At 33.9% G+C, this 15784-nt stretch overlaps 1 protein-coding gene across 1 annotated transcript in view; it reads right to left on the bottom strand.

The window, feature by feature from the left end:
* The window catches only part of MGAT4C (MGAT4 family member C), a 730245-nt gene that overhangs the window by 414219 nt on the left and 300242 nt on the right, over nucleotides 1–15784 (bottom strand). The window contains 1 exon segment of the mRNA NM_001001859.1: nucleotides 1318–1428. The gene's annotated coding sequence lies outside the window, so the exon portion shown is untranslated.

Here is a 15784-nt window from a genome sequence, read left to right as displayed (position 1 = left end):
ACTCTGCATGTGATATAATCTTACCTGTCTTTAGCTAAAACCTCAATACAAATTATTTCCAAGTACATTTGTTGAAGCATCCTTAAATCTGTACAGGTATCATACATTTCTTTTATAAGCTACATATTTCTTGTCCTTGAACTATTTAGCAAAGTAGATAGTCAATAAATGCTTATTAATATGATCAAATAGACATGAATATTTATTAGTGACTTAGAGTGACTTTGCCAGCTGCTTATACTTTGAAGCTGGGAATAGTACTCTGGGATAAATTCTTTAAAAGATTTATATTCAAATCATATATATATATATATGTAATCATACATGTAATTGAGCTGCTAGAAACTCTAGACAAGTTCACCTTAAAATATGGATTTAGCATTCAATGAAGCTGATTGGTTGTTAACTCTTTTTGATATTTACACTGTCAATTTCTGAACACATGCTTACCAAGAAAATGAAAAGTTATATAAATGCATACTTAAAATGATAAGCTTCTGTAGGGATTATATTACTATAATGTATAAATCTGCCATTATTTTAAATTAATTGTGCACATGTCAAATATTTGTAAATATGTATACGTATATGCATGTATTTATATTCTTAACTATTTCCTATCATTTTAGACAGATATGAAATCAGATAGAGTTTATAATAGGTAGAGATTTTTGTGTAAATATTGAAGCACATTACAGTTCAAAGAAATTTCTGCGAAAAACAAAATACTCTATTTTGTATATATGTGTACAGCTATATTATTTAGAGCTCAAATGACAAAAGCCACGTGCAGACAAACTCATCCAGAATTATCACACCCAGATTTTCCAGTTTTTAAAATGAAAGAAAGTTAGAGTGGTCAGAAATGCCTGCGAGTAAACCCAAAGGCCAAATTTGGTTGGGTTCTTGAAGTTTATGGTGGTGAGAGGCTGGGAATTAATAACATCGCTGGTCAGGGGAAAATTTAAACACATGGATTTACTCTCAGCCACAATGTCAGAATACTGACTTTTCCTTTTGTCCTACCAGGAGACCTAAAGTATAAAACATAAAATTACACCACATTTCATTCAGCCGAAGAGTACTTTAAGACTCCCCTATCTCCAGTACAAATTTAACATGTGCAGTATGACTTAGTGTTCCAGTTTTATTTCACTATAACACACAGGCAAAAAGCATCATGAAAAAACAGTTCCAAAGAAAAGAAAACATTTTATGACTTATAACATAGAACAGCTTCTCTGCTCCCTGACTGCATTATGGTTTAAAAGGATTTATCAAACTCTCCATAGCAAAGAAAAAGAAAGGTTCTCTTACCAGAGTGGAATAAAGCTTCGACCTTGCTATAACGTTTTCTGCAGCTCTTGTTTGAAAAGACAGACCCAAAGTGGCTTTGTGCATACGACTGATCTGGCTGATCTCCAGTCCCTGCACAAAAAAACCCAGTATAATTGGCTCTCAAAAAAGTGTTGTAAACATTCGTCATGATGGCACTTGCATGTTCAGCCTACTCCCTGTTACCCTAGTAGACTTTTCCAAACAGGCCAATTATGTTTCTACTTTCAAGGCTTGCTGTTTGGTTTTCCCCCTTCATTGCGGAGAATAATAACTTTAAAAAACCATGAACGTGTGAGTGTCATTTCTACTATTATTGCAATACTTTTGTTTCGGAGAATGTGTGCAGGACTTTAAAAAAAAAAGCATTTTAAATCAAAATGACATTGATAAATAAATTTACTTAGTATCTGTACGTCTTTATTTTTAAATTTGACAATATTCAGTCCCTTATTTACAAAGAGACATGTATTATTAGGTCTCATTCATTCTCTCTTCGATACAAGTCAGGTGACTATTCCACATCTCTACTTTGCACAGAAGCTACATCAGTAATGTCTACAATATACGCTAGAGTCTGAGACCAACTGTGCTAAATCTCTCAGTCTTGTTAAATATTACACTGTTCCTTTGCCCAAACCTTCAAAGGGGTCTAAATACAATCATATCCTTTACTTTTTATGGAGGCAGTGAAAAGGTTACACAGCCTGGACTTTTATTTTTAAACGTCTAATATTTATGGGAATATTAACTGATTATAACTGTGAATGGCAGATTCTCATTACTAAGAAAAAAATAAGCCTTAGTGAAAAACACAGCCTCGAATTGTATCATTTCTTAAAACAACCCAAGCAATACATTGATCTCACAACTACATAAGTACATTATCTTTCCCTTGCTTTCAATGTGTCTGGCTAACAGTTATCAGCAGTGCCATCATTTGAAAAATGTGAATTAATGGCATAGAAAGTTGCAGGAGATTTTTGCACTTTTATATCTGATACTTTATTTTTCATTATACAAATTAAACAAGTAGATCAAAATAATTTATGAATACACAAATTATAATTGTACAACTCTAAAAATTACAAATTATAACAACTTAAAAGACGTCTCCTAGAAGTAAGCAAAAATGTAGATATTCTACAAGTGTAAAATTCTAAGTATTACTAAGTCTCTAAAAGTAACTTCTTCAACTAAAGTTAAAGAACCTAAAGACTTGAAAGCAGAACTTTCCCTATTCATATCTGCAGATATTAGTGCCTTTAAAAATTCTGATTATAATTCAGAGTACTACAGATGGATATATGTATACTACTCCTCTAAGAACACAGATGGCTCATCTTTTCATTATGTTACTTACAGAGGAGGAGCGTGGAGGAAGACACCCTTCATGCTGTTTTTTTGTTTTTTGTTTTTCCCTGCACCAGCAGCATGAGGAGGTTCCTGAACCAGGGCTTGAACCCATACCACAGCAGTGAACCAAGCCACTGCAGTGACAGTACCAGATCTTTAACCTGCTGAGCCACACAGGAGACCCATGTTGTTGCTTTTTTGTTTTGTTTCATTTTGTTATTTTAAGCTTGGTATCAGTGAACTATTATCATGCTTATTACTTAATATTTGCCTTTAAAAATTTTCTGCTCACATATCCTTACTTAATATGTTCATCAGAACAGGGAAGAGGGCATTAAAGATAGCCATTTTACACTTGAGAAAACTAAGGTTCACAATAGAGAAGTGATTTGACAAATCATTGTAGCAAATTCTTAATGGCAGATCTCCTGATGTTGTTCAACTAGATCTTAAACCACATTCTCTAAAACAAGATTTTAAAAAAAAGTTTGTGTTTTCAATTTCTTTGGAATAGACTTGCTGGATTATAGAGTAGTTCTACGTTTAAATTTTTGAGGAACATCCATACCATTTTCCATAGTGACCATCCCAATTTACAATTTCTGCCTAGGGTTTCCTTTTCTCCACATACTTTCCCCACTTGCTATTTCTTGTCTTTTTGACCATAGTCAATCTTCCAGGTGTGACGTGGCACTATTCAAAAAGATGTATGGACCCTGATGTTCACAGTAGCATTATTTTCAATAGCCAAAATATGGAAGCAATCTAAGAATCAGATGAATGGATAAAGAAGATGTGGTGGATATACAGAATAGAATATTACTAAGTCATAAAAAAGGAAATGATATGGCAACACAAAGAAACTGGATAGCCAAAACCACCTTGACAAAGACTAATAGAACTAAAGAAATCATAATCTCTGGTTTCAGAACACACCACAAAGCTATGGTAATTAAAACAGTATGGTACTGGCACAAAAAAAAAAACAGGCATATAGATCAATGGCATTGAATAGAGAGCCCAGAAAAAAACCCACATTCTATGGTCAATTACTCCATGACAAAGGCGGCAAGAATATACAATGGAAAAGACAATCTCTGAAAGTGGTGCTGGGAAAACTGGACAGCTACATGTAAAAGAACGAAATTAGAATATTCGCTAACACCATATAAAAATAAAGTCAAAATGTATTAAATACATAAATAAAAGACTAGGTACTATAAAATTCCTAGAGGAAAACAAGGCAGAACATGCTAATATAAATTGCAGCAAAATTTTTTGGATCCATCTCCTAGAGTAATAGAAACAATAGAAAAAAAATAAACAAATGGAACTTAATTAAACTTAAAAACTTTTGAACAACAAAGAAAACCAAAAACCAAATGTAAAGACAACATATGAAATGGGAGAAAATATTTGCAAGTGATGTGACCAACACAGGTTCAACTTCCAAAATAGGCAAGCAGCTCATATAGCTCAACATTAAAAAGCAAATAAAAAACCCATCAAAAAATGGGTACAAGACCTAAGTAGACATTTCTCCAAAGGAGACATGCAGATAGCCAACAGGCACAGGAAAAGATGCTTGTTGTCGCTAATTATTAGAGAAATGCAAATCAAAACTATGAGGCATTACTCACACTGGTCAGAATGTTCCTCATCAAAAAGTATACAAATGCTGGAGAGTGTGCAGTTAAAAAGTGAACCCTTTGACACTGTTGGTGGGTAAGTTGGTGCAGCCACTATGGAGAGTGGTTTAAAGTACAGTTCCTTAAAAAGCTAAAAATAGATTTATATGATCCAGCAACCCCACTCCTGGGCATGTATGTGGAAACGACACAAACTCTAACTGGAAAAAATACACGCACCCCAATGTTCATGGATGTACTATTTTGTAGTCAAGTCATGGAAGCAATCATTTGACCATCAACAGATAAATTAAAAAAGAAGATATGGTATATGTATACAGTGGAATACTACTCAGCCATAAAAAGAGAGAAATAATGCCATTTGCAGAAACATGGATGGACCTAGGATGATCATACTAAGTCAGTCAAAGAATAACATGATGTATATGGTATAATTTATATATGGAATCTAAAAAATTGATACAAGTGAACTTACAAAACAGAAATAGATTCACAGACATAGAAAATAAATTTATGTTTACCAAAAGGGGAAAGGTGGTGTGATAAATTAGAGATTTGGGGTTAAGAGATAAGGATACACATTACTATATTTAAAATAGATAGACAATACGGACCTATTGTATAGCATAGGGAACTATACATATATCTGTGTATGTGGGTATATGTGTACATAGTTCCCTGTGCTCTCCATACTTGTATATGTATGCGTGTATATATACATGTATATGTGTGTATATATAAAACTGAATCACTTTTCTCTTTACCTGAAACATCAGCTATAGTTGATTTTTTTAAAAGAATGACATTTTTTTAAAAGAATGAAATTTTGTCATTTGCAACAAAATGGATCAATCCGGAGGGTATTATGCTTAGTAAAACTAGTCAGAGATAAACAAATACTATATGTTTTCACTTACATGTAGAAATTCAATTCTTGGCCTTCTAATAAACAGTTTTTAATTCAAACCTGCGCAAACAGAATGACTGATTCTACTATGTCTTTGCAAATCTTGCCTTTTTCCAGTTATTTTTCTAGAAAATTCACCAATGGTTTAAGCTAAAAACAAGTTTTTAAAATCATATTCTACTGTGTTAAAAATGCATAACATAAAATTTAACATCTTAACCATTTCCAAGTATACAGTTCTATAGTGTTAAATATAGTTACAATATTGCACGAGCATCTCCAGATATTTTTCATCTTGCAAAATCAAAACTTGGTCTTCAGTAAACAGTCACTCCCCAATAGCAGTGACCTTTGATATATACAAGGAAATATATGCAATGTCTAAGTAATTATGCCAAGTGAAAGAAGCAAAACAATGAGTTCATACTGTATGATTTAATTCATATAAAATTCCTAAAACACGAACTGATTTATAGTGACAGAAAGCAGATCAGGTATTGCCTGGAGACTAGAAAAGAGAGGTGGTAGAGCTTATATGAGGAATAGCCAAAGGTCATAAGGAACCTTTTTTAGGTAACAGATGAGTTCATTATCCTGATTGTCTAATGGTTTCTTGAGTATATACATATGTCAACACTAATCAAATTGCATATTTTAATATGCATAGTTCAATTTAGGTCAATTATGCTGTAATAACATTTACAGTAAATTAATGCATAAAACTTCTGAAATTAATAAGAAAATGATATTCAGTCTAATGTTTACAGGCACTCTACACAAAAGGATGTCCAAATGGCCAATACCATATGAAAGAGTGATAAGAGGTATTTCTCATCTGGGAAATGCATGATCACCATATTGATTAGAATGCCTAAAATCTTATTTCAAGATTTTGGGACAAATAGACCTCTTAATGCTTAACATTTAGCAAGTTGGTGCAAGCGCCTGAAAAACTGATCGTATGCATTGAAGCTAAAAATATACTTAACTCTATGACACAACAACCACAATTCTAATTTCATACTGAAAAAATATATGAATATGGCATCAAAAGGTATACATTACATTGTTTGCAGGAGTTCTCAGATCCAAAATGAAAACTATACAAATATTCATCAGCAGTAAAACAGAAAACATTTTAGAATATTCATGTAATATAATAAAATATATCAATGATAATTAACTACTGCTGTACACAATACTTGTAAGTCTCGAGCATAATGTTCAGAAAAGATGGCACAAATGTATGTCTTGTATAATTACATATACATATTATACATACGTATACATATGTATATACATATACATATGTATATACATACTATACATATATATATAGGCTTCAGAAATGGCAGAAATTAATTTATAGTAATAGATATCCACGTCCTTGTTATTTTTAGGGTAGACTGAGGATAATAACTCACAGGTATTAAATAGTTTCGTGAGATACTTTTAGTATTTTCTTTCCTATTAGGGTTATACTGACTTAGATATATCCACTATGAAAATTCACTGAGTTATTCTCGTACGAGTTTGCAGTTTTATGGGAGTTCCCCTATGGCTCAGCAGTACTGAACCCAACTAGTATCCATGAGGACATGGGTTCAACTTCTGGCCCTACTCAGTGGGTTAAGAATCCAGCATTGCTGTGAGCTGCAGTGTAGGCTGCAGAAGCAGCTTGGATCTGGTGTTGCTGTGGCTGTGGTGCAGACCAGCAGCTGTAGCTCTGATTCAACCCCCAGACTGGGAACCTCCATATGCCAGTTTGTATGGCCCTAAAAAAAAAAAAAAAAAGACCAAAAAAAAGAAGAGTTAGCAGTTTTCTGGATAGATATGTTTCAAAGGAACTTTTTCAATATGTGTGTGTGTGTAAATGTGTGTATGCATTTTTTTATTTTTTTATTTTTAAATTTAAAAAAATTTAAAAATTTATTGGAGTATAGCTGATCCATAGTGCTGCATCAGCCTCAGGTGCACAGAATATATATATATATATGTATAATATATATATCTCCATCCTTTTTCTGATTCTTTTCTCATGTAGGCCATTATAGTACAGCAAGCAGTCTCTGTGCTACACAGCAGGTCGCTGTTAGTCACATATATCTGCAATATATATAATAATAAAATCATTATGATAATACATTCTTTGGAAAAGAATTTGAAGTGTTTGTGAAAACACATTGCTAAGGCAATAGTCCATTTCGTCCTGATAATGAAAAAAAAAAAATCACACAGATTGGGTAAAATGTTTCAGTAGGAAAATAGCCATTTGAATAATTATTTATTCCTGGAAGACTGCCCCAGATGACATTATCACAGTAAATAATGCACTTGTTTTCTCAAAATAATATACCATTATATCACAGATATTACTCTGTATTCATTTTACATTATCTTTTTATGAAACTTCTGGAGGGTCTGAGAGAGAATAAAAACTTGGTTTTTTTTTTGGTATAGATTTATAAGATCAATGTCTTAGAAAAAAAGGAGAAACATAAAATAATACCTTATCAATAGTACCTTATCTAATTACTTTTTTCCTGCACATTACTAATTTGGATTTTATGTATTGTTTTCTACATTATCTACTGTTCACATAATGAGATGAAAACTGCTATCGTGGCTGAAAGTTAATCATATAACTCTTCTGATATATATGACTGTGATTAGTCATGGTGGAAAAAGTGTTTATCACAATGATACAAAAACAGGCTTGAACATACATGTAACCTTTTGTAAGTTGCATATGATTGCTACGCCTCACTTTCCTCATTTGTGAAAGAGAGGTGGTAACGCTCTTCTTCCTGACTGATTGTGAGGAGACAATAGGATAAAAAAGGTGAGGTGCCAAGAGTAGACCTTTACATTTTGTAAATGAAAGCATTAAATGCAAACCTACAAAATATGTTCCAACCTAAACATCCTCATGCACCTGGAACAAGATGGCTTGTTTGGCCATGCATCACTAGTGTTGTGTATAATAGATAAGCTTGAAATATTATGATACAAAATGAATAAAAAAGATTAATAATACCACGGAAAAAGATATTGTAGAATGGTGGCCCTAAAGCAGAAACAGTATTCCAAAAACATGCCCTTTCTTTGAATGAGCAGAATTCTGTGTACACAACAGTTACTGAATGAAAAAAGAATGACCGGAAACACTTAACCATAACTTAAAGTAACAAGAATGGTATCAATAGGCTTAAAAAATTTAGAGATTACTATCTATTACTAAATACAATCATAAAATCATTGCACTGCACATGCATCAGTTATAGTTGAAAAAGTAACAAGTTTAATGGAATTGCCTTCAACAATGAGCCCATGGATTGACCAAAATCTGATCTCATTGTAACTCTTAAGCTTCAAGTGGACTTGGTTTCTATTTTTCCTAATTTTTTCTTTGGAAAAACTGGGATCTCCTTAAATAATAAAGAGATGAAGTATATACAAAAGAGAAAAAGGGGGAAAGACCTAAAAAGAATAAAAGCAGCGAAGAGTAATAAAATACAAAAAAATACAAATAAAATGCCACTGAAAGTCATGTCTTTACTCATTATTTTTGCCATGACATACATATGTCATGATATTTTATTATGTCAACTAACCTAGTATTTCAAAATAGTGGTTTTTTTAGATAATCTCAAATTTGAATCATTTAATATCATTTCACCTCTTCCTAAGAGCAAAATGATCTGTGATTTTAATATAAATTAAAAATTATATACCTGGATTCTGTCAGAAAGGAGATCAATGATTTGCTGGAGATGGGAATGGAAGGAGATATGTTGGCTGAAAGAGGCACCATTTAAAATGAGGAAACTTTCATTTCATGATGTGGTGGTAGTGACTCTATACATTCATCAAAACTCATCAAAATGTGTACTTGTAAAGGATCTGTTTTACTCTCTGTAAACCATATCTCAATAAACTGTTAATGCCAAGAAACATTACAAGGGCTAGGCCAAAAAAAGTAAGAGAAGTTGAATTTCAGATAGATCACAGCAGCGCATAGCTCCAAAAACTACCATTTATAAACGTAAATGGTGCTCTTGAAGTTATACAAAGCCATGGTCAATCATGCCACTTGATGATATGAAATGAGTTTTTCATATCATTTAGAAATTCATCTTCTCTGGAAAGTGTCCGTCAAATGCACACTCTCTTCCCTTTATCTCATCTGCACAGATTTCAAAACTTAATTAAGTAGGCACAAAATTGGAGTTATATAAAAGCTTATGATAATGGTCTTTTAATGGAATATAATAAACTCCTTCAGAATGAATACACTTGTCTTCATATTCGTTTTTAAAGATTTTAGGCAGACACAATAAAAATAATATATAATGACACTGAATATCACAGTAAAATAAAACGTTAAGTGGCAAGCAAAAAATGAATTATAGTTGAATAAAAAGTGAAATAGCAATAGTCAGTTAATACTACTTTTTTCCTTTTTTTCTGACTTTTGTCCTCTCTCAATCTTGCATTCTTTCTTGCCCCATTTTCTTCTTTCTTCTGTCTACATTTTCTCATTATTGTACCAACTAATATTGAATACTTTCTATGTGCTAGGTGCTGATTTAAACATTCTACATATTACATAAGTTATTTTCTTTCTTGTATCTGCATATCTCCTTTTTTTTTTTTTTTTTTTTTGCTTTTTGGGCCCCCACTTGTGACACATGGAGGTTCCCAGGTTAGGGGTCCAATCGGAACTAAAACCGCAGGCCTATGCCACAGCCACAGCAACATCGGATCTGAGCCATGTCTGTGACCTACACCACAGCTCACGGCAACGCCAGATCCTTAACCCACTGAGCAAGGCCAGGGATCGAACCTGCATCCTCATGGTTCCTAGTTGGATTCGTTTCCACTGCGCCATGACGGGAACTCCTGCATATCTCCTCCATTAGGTTCTTCACCTTTCACTTTTAAAGTGATTTGTCTCCCTTAGTTTCAGTTCCATCTTTGGGTACCAACAAACATTCACATGTAATATCTAACAAATAAACACTTTAGAAGACAATGTTAGTACAACAAGAAGAGCCATATACAGGGAGAAAATATTTGTAAATACACATGTGATAAAGGACAATTATCCAAAATATAAAGAACTCTTAAAATTCAATAAGAAAGCATGAAGTGGATTAAAAAGTAGTCCAAAAACTTTAACAGACACTTCAATGGAGAAGATAGACAGATGGCAAATAGGCACAGGAAAAGTGGAGTGTCATCAGGGAAATGCAAATTAAAATAGCCGTAAGATACCACTATACATGTTTTAGAATGGCCAAAGTCCAGAACGCTGACAAAATCAAATGCTGGTTTGAATGATCTGAAGCAAGAGCATTCTCATACTCTGCCCATAGGAAAGCAAATAGTACAGCAACTTTGGAAGACAGTTCGATGGTGCCTTAAACAACTAAACACACTCTTGTCATACAGTCCAGCAATGTTCCTTGGTACTTATTTAAAGTATTCAAAAACTTATGCCCATACCAAAATCTGCACATGATATTTGTAGCAATTTTAATTAAAATTGCTAAACCTAGGAAACGTCCAAAATGTCTTTCAGAAGGTGAATAGATAAAGAAATGGTGGTCCATCCAGACAACAGAATATTATTTAGTGCTACAATAAATGAAATATTAAGCCATGAAAAGGCATAACTTTTAATGCATATTATAAGTGAAGGAAGTCAATATGAAAAGACTATATACTATACAATTCCATATATGACATTCTGGAAAATTAATGGAGATGGTAAAACTACAGAGACATCCAAGAAATAGCAACAACAACAACAAAAAAAAAAGACAAAAGACAAAAAATAAATAAATAAATAAATAAATAAATAAGGAGTTCCCGTCGTGGCGCAGTGGTTAACGAATCCGACTAGGAACCATGAGGTTGCGGGTTCGGTCCCTGCCCTTGCTCAGTGGGTTAACGATCCGGCGTTGCCATGAGCTGTGGTGTAGGTTGCAGACGCGGCTCGGATCCGGCGTTGCTGTGGCTCTGGCGTAGGCTGGTGGCTACAGCTCTGATTCAACCCCTAGCCTGGGAACCTACATATGCCGCGGGAGCGGCCCAAGAAATAGCAACAACAACAACAAAAAAAGACAAAAGACAAAAGACCAAAATAAATAAATAAGTAAATAAATAAATAAACTACAGAGACAGGAGAAAGATCAGTGATAAGAAGAGACAAAGGGTGAACAAGGGGAGCATGAAGGATTCTGAGGGCAGTGAAATGTTTTGTATGATACCATGATGATATCCATCACTGTGCCAATAATACTGTGAATCTCACAAAAGATACAATACCAGAGATTGAAGAAACTGTAAGAATCTCCAATGAAAAGAAACTCTGGCCACTTCATTAAAAAATTTTTTTAAAAACCCCAAAAATAAACAAACAAAAATGCTGAAAACCAAGCATAAAAGAAAATCTTTATAAGAAGGCCAAAGGAAAGGAGTATTACTTTTAAAGGAACTAGGTAAGACTGACAGCTGATCCATCTTCCTTTTTTTTTTTTTTTTTTTTGCTTTTTAGGGCCACATCTGTGGCACACAGCAGGTGGAGGTTCTCAGGCTAGGGGTCTAAGAAGAGCTACGGCTGCCGGCCTACACCACAGCCACAGCAATGCCAAATCTGAGCCACATCTGTGACCTACACCACAGCTCACAGCAACGCCAGCGGCCTTAACCCACTGAGCGAGGCCAGGGATCGAACCCGCAACCTCATGGTTCCTAGTCGGAGTTGTTTCTGCTGTTTCATGATGGGCATTCCAGATCCACATTCTTTATATAAGCATCAGGGATAGTAAATACAATGCTCAATGTAGTAAAAAAAACAAAAAAACAAAAAAAAAACAAAAAAACAAAAAACAAACAAACAAAAAAAACCAAGGATGTTCAATAACTGCCACATTATATGTATATACATATATTTACATATAATACATACGTCGTTATTCCAACATGAAAAGCAGACAAAGTTAGTCTATGGTAACAAAAGTGAGACAAGAGGTTACTACAGGGTGGTGGTGAAGAGTGACGTCTGGAAGGGACCAGAGGCAAGATCTCATACACCTGGAAATATTCTATAATTCAATTTGTTTAAAAACAAAAAACTGGATCAGTAAATATGTTAACTTCGTAAAAATTCATCGTGCTATACAGTTAAGAACTGCGCACATTATGTGGGGATTTTTGTTTTGTTTTCGAATTTCCTTTTTCACGTTAAGATTTTATTTTTATAGCATTAATAGGTTCACAGCAAAAGTGAGGGGATGGTACAGAGATTTCCTATATATGCCCCAACTATTCAGCACAATTCCCAATCTTTCGAAAAGCCCAGGGGTATATATACTAATACGATAATTGAATCACTCTTGGTAGAAGAAAGATCTAAGAAAAGTTTTTGCTCCTCAGGATAAGGTTGACCCTGGTTCAGTTTCTATTATCAAATACATCTCTTTGTCAAATAACCAAGAGTTTTATATCTTTCCTATTATTTCACTGGGAAAATGGCTATTTCTGAACAATTTTAAAAAGGAGAAATAATACAAAAAGAATGCTTTTCCTGCATAGGAAAAATAAAGTCTTTCTAAACAGAATTCTCTGAAAATTAGATTTTAGGAAAAGAACTTGATGAAGACCATCGCATGGTATTTCCCACCCTCAAAACTCACCTTTGAAAGGACTCTGAATATGGATCCACACAACATCACAAAACATCATAGTTTTAAAACTGCTAAACTGCAAGTCAGGTCACATATCCATGCTTGCAGGCAGAAACGGAGGACAACGTTACAAATTCAAATTACATTATAAGTGGTGTTTAAATTCCTAAAATTAATAACATGTAGATTCCAAATACTCAGGCATGTTTCTATGCTTACTGGCAAGGTTTGGCATTATTCTTTTACTCATCACCTTGCCAGATAGGAAATTTTTCAAACATGACTGGGATTTATAATATTTTAAATTCTACATTTTAAGAGGGCTTTGATTATGCAATAAAATCCTGATACATTAAGAGATTCACAAAACAGAGGAAGAGTTTAGTCTGTTTTTAAATTTTAATCACAAATAAGTTACTTTACCCAACTTATCTTTAATCTTTTCACTAATGAAAACCTGAGGAGAAGGTGAATTTATCTGCACAGGCAGAGGATTCTGATATACCACTTGAGGAAAGTGAAGTAAACCAAGCTAAAATTCACATTTAAAGCACCACCTAAATGTAAAATCTTATAGGAATCCTGTATTACCTTAACTCTTCATCTCACGTCCTATCAGGAGAGTCTGTTAGGAATTCACCACCATCTGGTAGAACAGTGGTTCCATTACTTATCTACTGATTGGACCTCGACTACCTTCGCAAGAAACACCTGGGGAGCATTTTCAAAACCTAGATTCCTGGATTCTATTGAAGAATAATTGCATCGGATTTCAGGTAGGTAAAATAGCTCAAAAAAATCTCTATTTCGATCAACATAAGTGATTATGACAGTTAGTTTTGGAATTCACTGCTCTAGATAGATAGATCGAGCGATCAAGCTATGACAAGATTGTAATATAAAAAATGTTTCCTTTGAATTATTGCATTTAATAGATCATCATTTCAATTAAATAGAATTAAACAGTTTCATCACTGGCATACTACTTATCATACTGTATAACATTCTTGTCCAATTTAAGCATATCAGTTTTCATTATTTAACTTTCATTACCTACTTTTTCAAAGGACAGAATTAATGGAAGGCAACATGCAAATTAATACTCAATCCTATTGACCTGTTTGAAAATTGCATAAAAGCTAGGGTTAAAATTATCATTTAAAAATAATGGATTTTTCTGTCTCAATGAAGTGCTTGATTTTACTTTTGAATAATTTATTTCAGCTAAGCCATGACATAATCTCATAGAAAGATAATGTTATTTCTGGTTTACTGATGTCCATCTGCTTTTAGGTCACAATAAAAAGAGTGTGTGTGTGTGTGTGTGTGTGTGGTGTGTGTGTGTGTGTGTGTGTGTATGAGAGAGAGAGAGAGAGAGAGAGAGAGAGGGAGATTTTTTATTTGGAAAGTTATTTTCCATATAATTTAGTTGAAATGTCATCTTGGTTTTAAAGGAAAAGAAAATGACATGTTAATTTATTCAGCCAGAGAGAATTCTGGTCACAGATTTTAGACTGCAGGGGCTATGGCAGACAATGAGTCTGTCAGCAATTGCTCTGATTCCCATCTGTTAAAGGAATGATGGTATCTTTAGGAAAATCAAAACATACTGCTTTAGCAGAACCTTATTAAAAACCACAAAGACAGTAATAATAAAGAAAATCACAGGCTTGTCTTTCTCCCCTCTCACTTTACCTACATCTGTGTGCAATAAACTATGTGAATATTTATTGCCACAAAATACTTTAAAAACATTTTTAAATTAGAAATTTTAGATAGCTAAAAGTTTAAAGTTAGAAAATCATAGACTAGATTTTTTATTGTCAATATAAAACAAAGTAAAACTAAAGAAAAAACATTACTAACAAAAAACAGAAAGTAACTCAAAAGCTCTGAATTGAATATTGCCTTTAAAGATGCTCATCTGTTATTACTTAAAGTATTTTAGCAACCACTTTGATTCATTTTAGAAGAGCAGATATGAATACCTTTAAATATTTAAAATCATTAGAGATTATGGTACTAAAACATGCCTAATTTTTAAGCTTTTTTTTTTTTTTTTTTTTTTTTTGTCTTTTTAGGGCTGTACCCGAGGCATATGCAGGTTCCTAGGGGATGGGTCTAATCGGAGCTGCAGCTGCCAGCCTCTGCCACAGCCACAGCAACAGCAGATCCAAGCCACGTCTCCGACCTACCCCACAGCTCACGGCAACACCAGATCCTTAACCCTCACGGTTCCTAGCAGAGTGTTTCCACGGAGCCACTCTGGGAACGCCTGAGCGTTTATCTCATTCCACATCTTCAACCATATTTTTCGTCTTCAGAGCCTCGATGGCCTTAGTAGTCCCCATAAACCTTGCCATTTCTTTCCTGAAAGCTCTCAAAAGTGCAGCCAGCCCTTTTCTTCGTAACATCAGATTCCCACAGTTGCCCACTTCTCATGCTGAATCTAAACCTTGCTGTTAGACTTTAATTGCATTTAATATCCGTATACATGAGGACGGGCATAAATGCCATTTGGAGGCATGGAACAGGTAGGAAGAAAACAATCACCCACAGACTACACGATGCCTGCCCATCATTTTACAAGGTGACACCCCACACAGTCAATTACTCTTCAAAACTGAGGAAGGTCATCCTTAAGACTGTGGAAAAGCCACAAACAGTTATGAACTCCACATGCGGGATAAATATCACACAGCTCTTTCAGACTGACAAAAAACATAAAAAGTGGAAAAATTGCAACCATCTCACAATATTAATACCAGCAGGCAATTTTTTCTTCTGTCTTCATGGAAACTATGTACAAAAACATTTTTTTAATATTGTACAGAACACTTTTG

The sequence above is a fragment of the Sus scrofa genome, chromosome 5 (genome assembly GCF_000003025.6).
Source record: "Sus scrofa isolate TJ Tabasco breed Duroc chromosome 5, Sscrofa11.1, whole genome shotgun sequence".
Classification (NCBI taxonomy): Eukaryota; Metazoa; Chordata; class Mammalia; order Artiodactyla; family Suidae; genus Sus; species Sus scrofa.
Note: the sequence above shows the minus strand (reverse complement) of the source record. Positions and strands in the feature narration are given on the sequence as shown.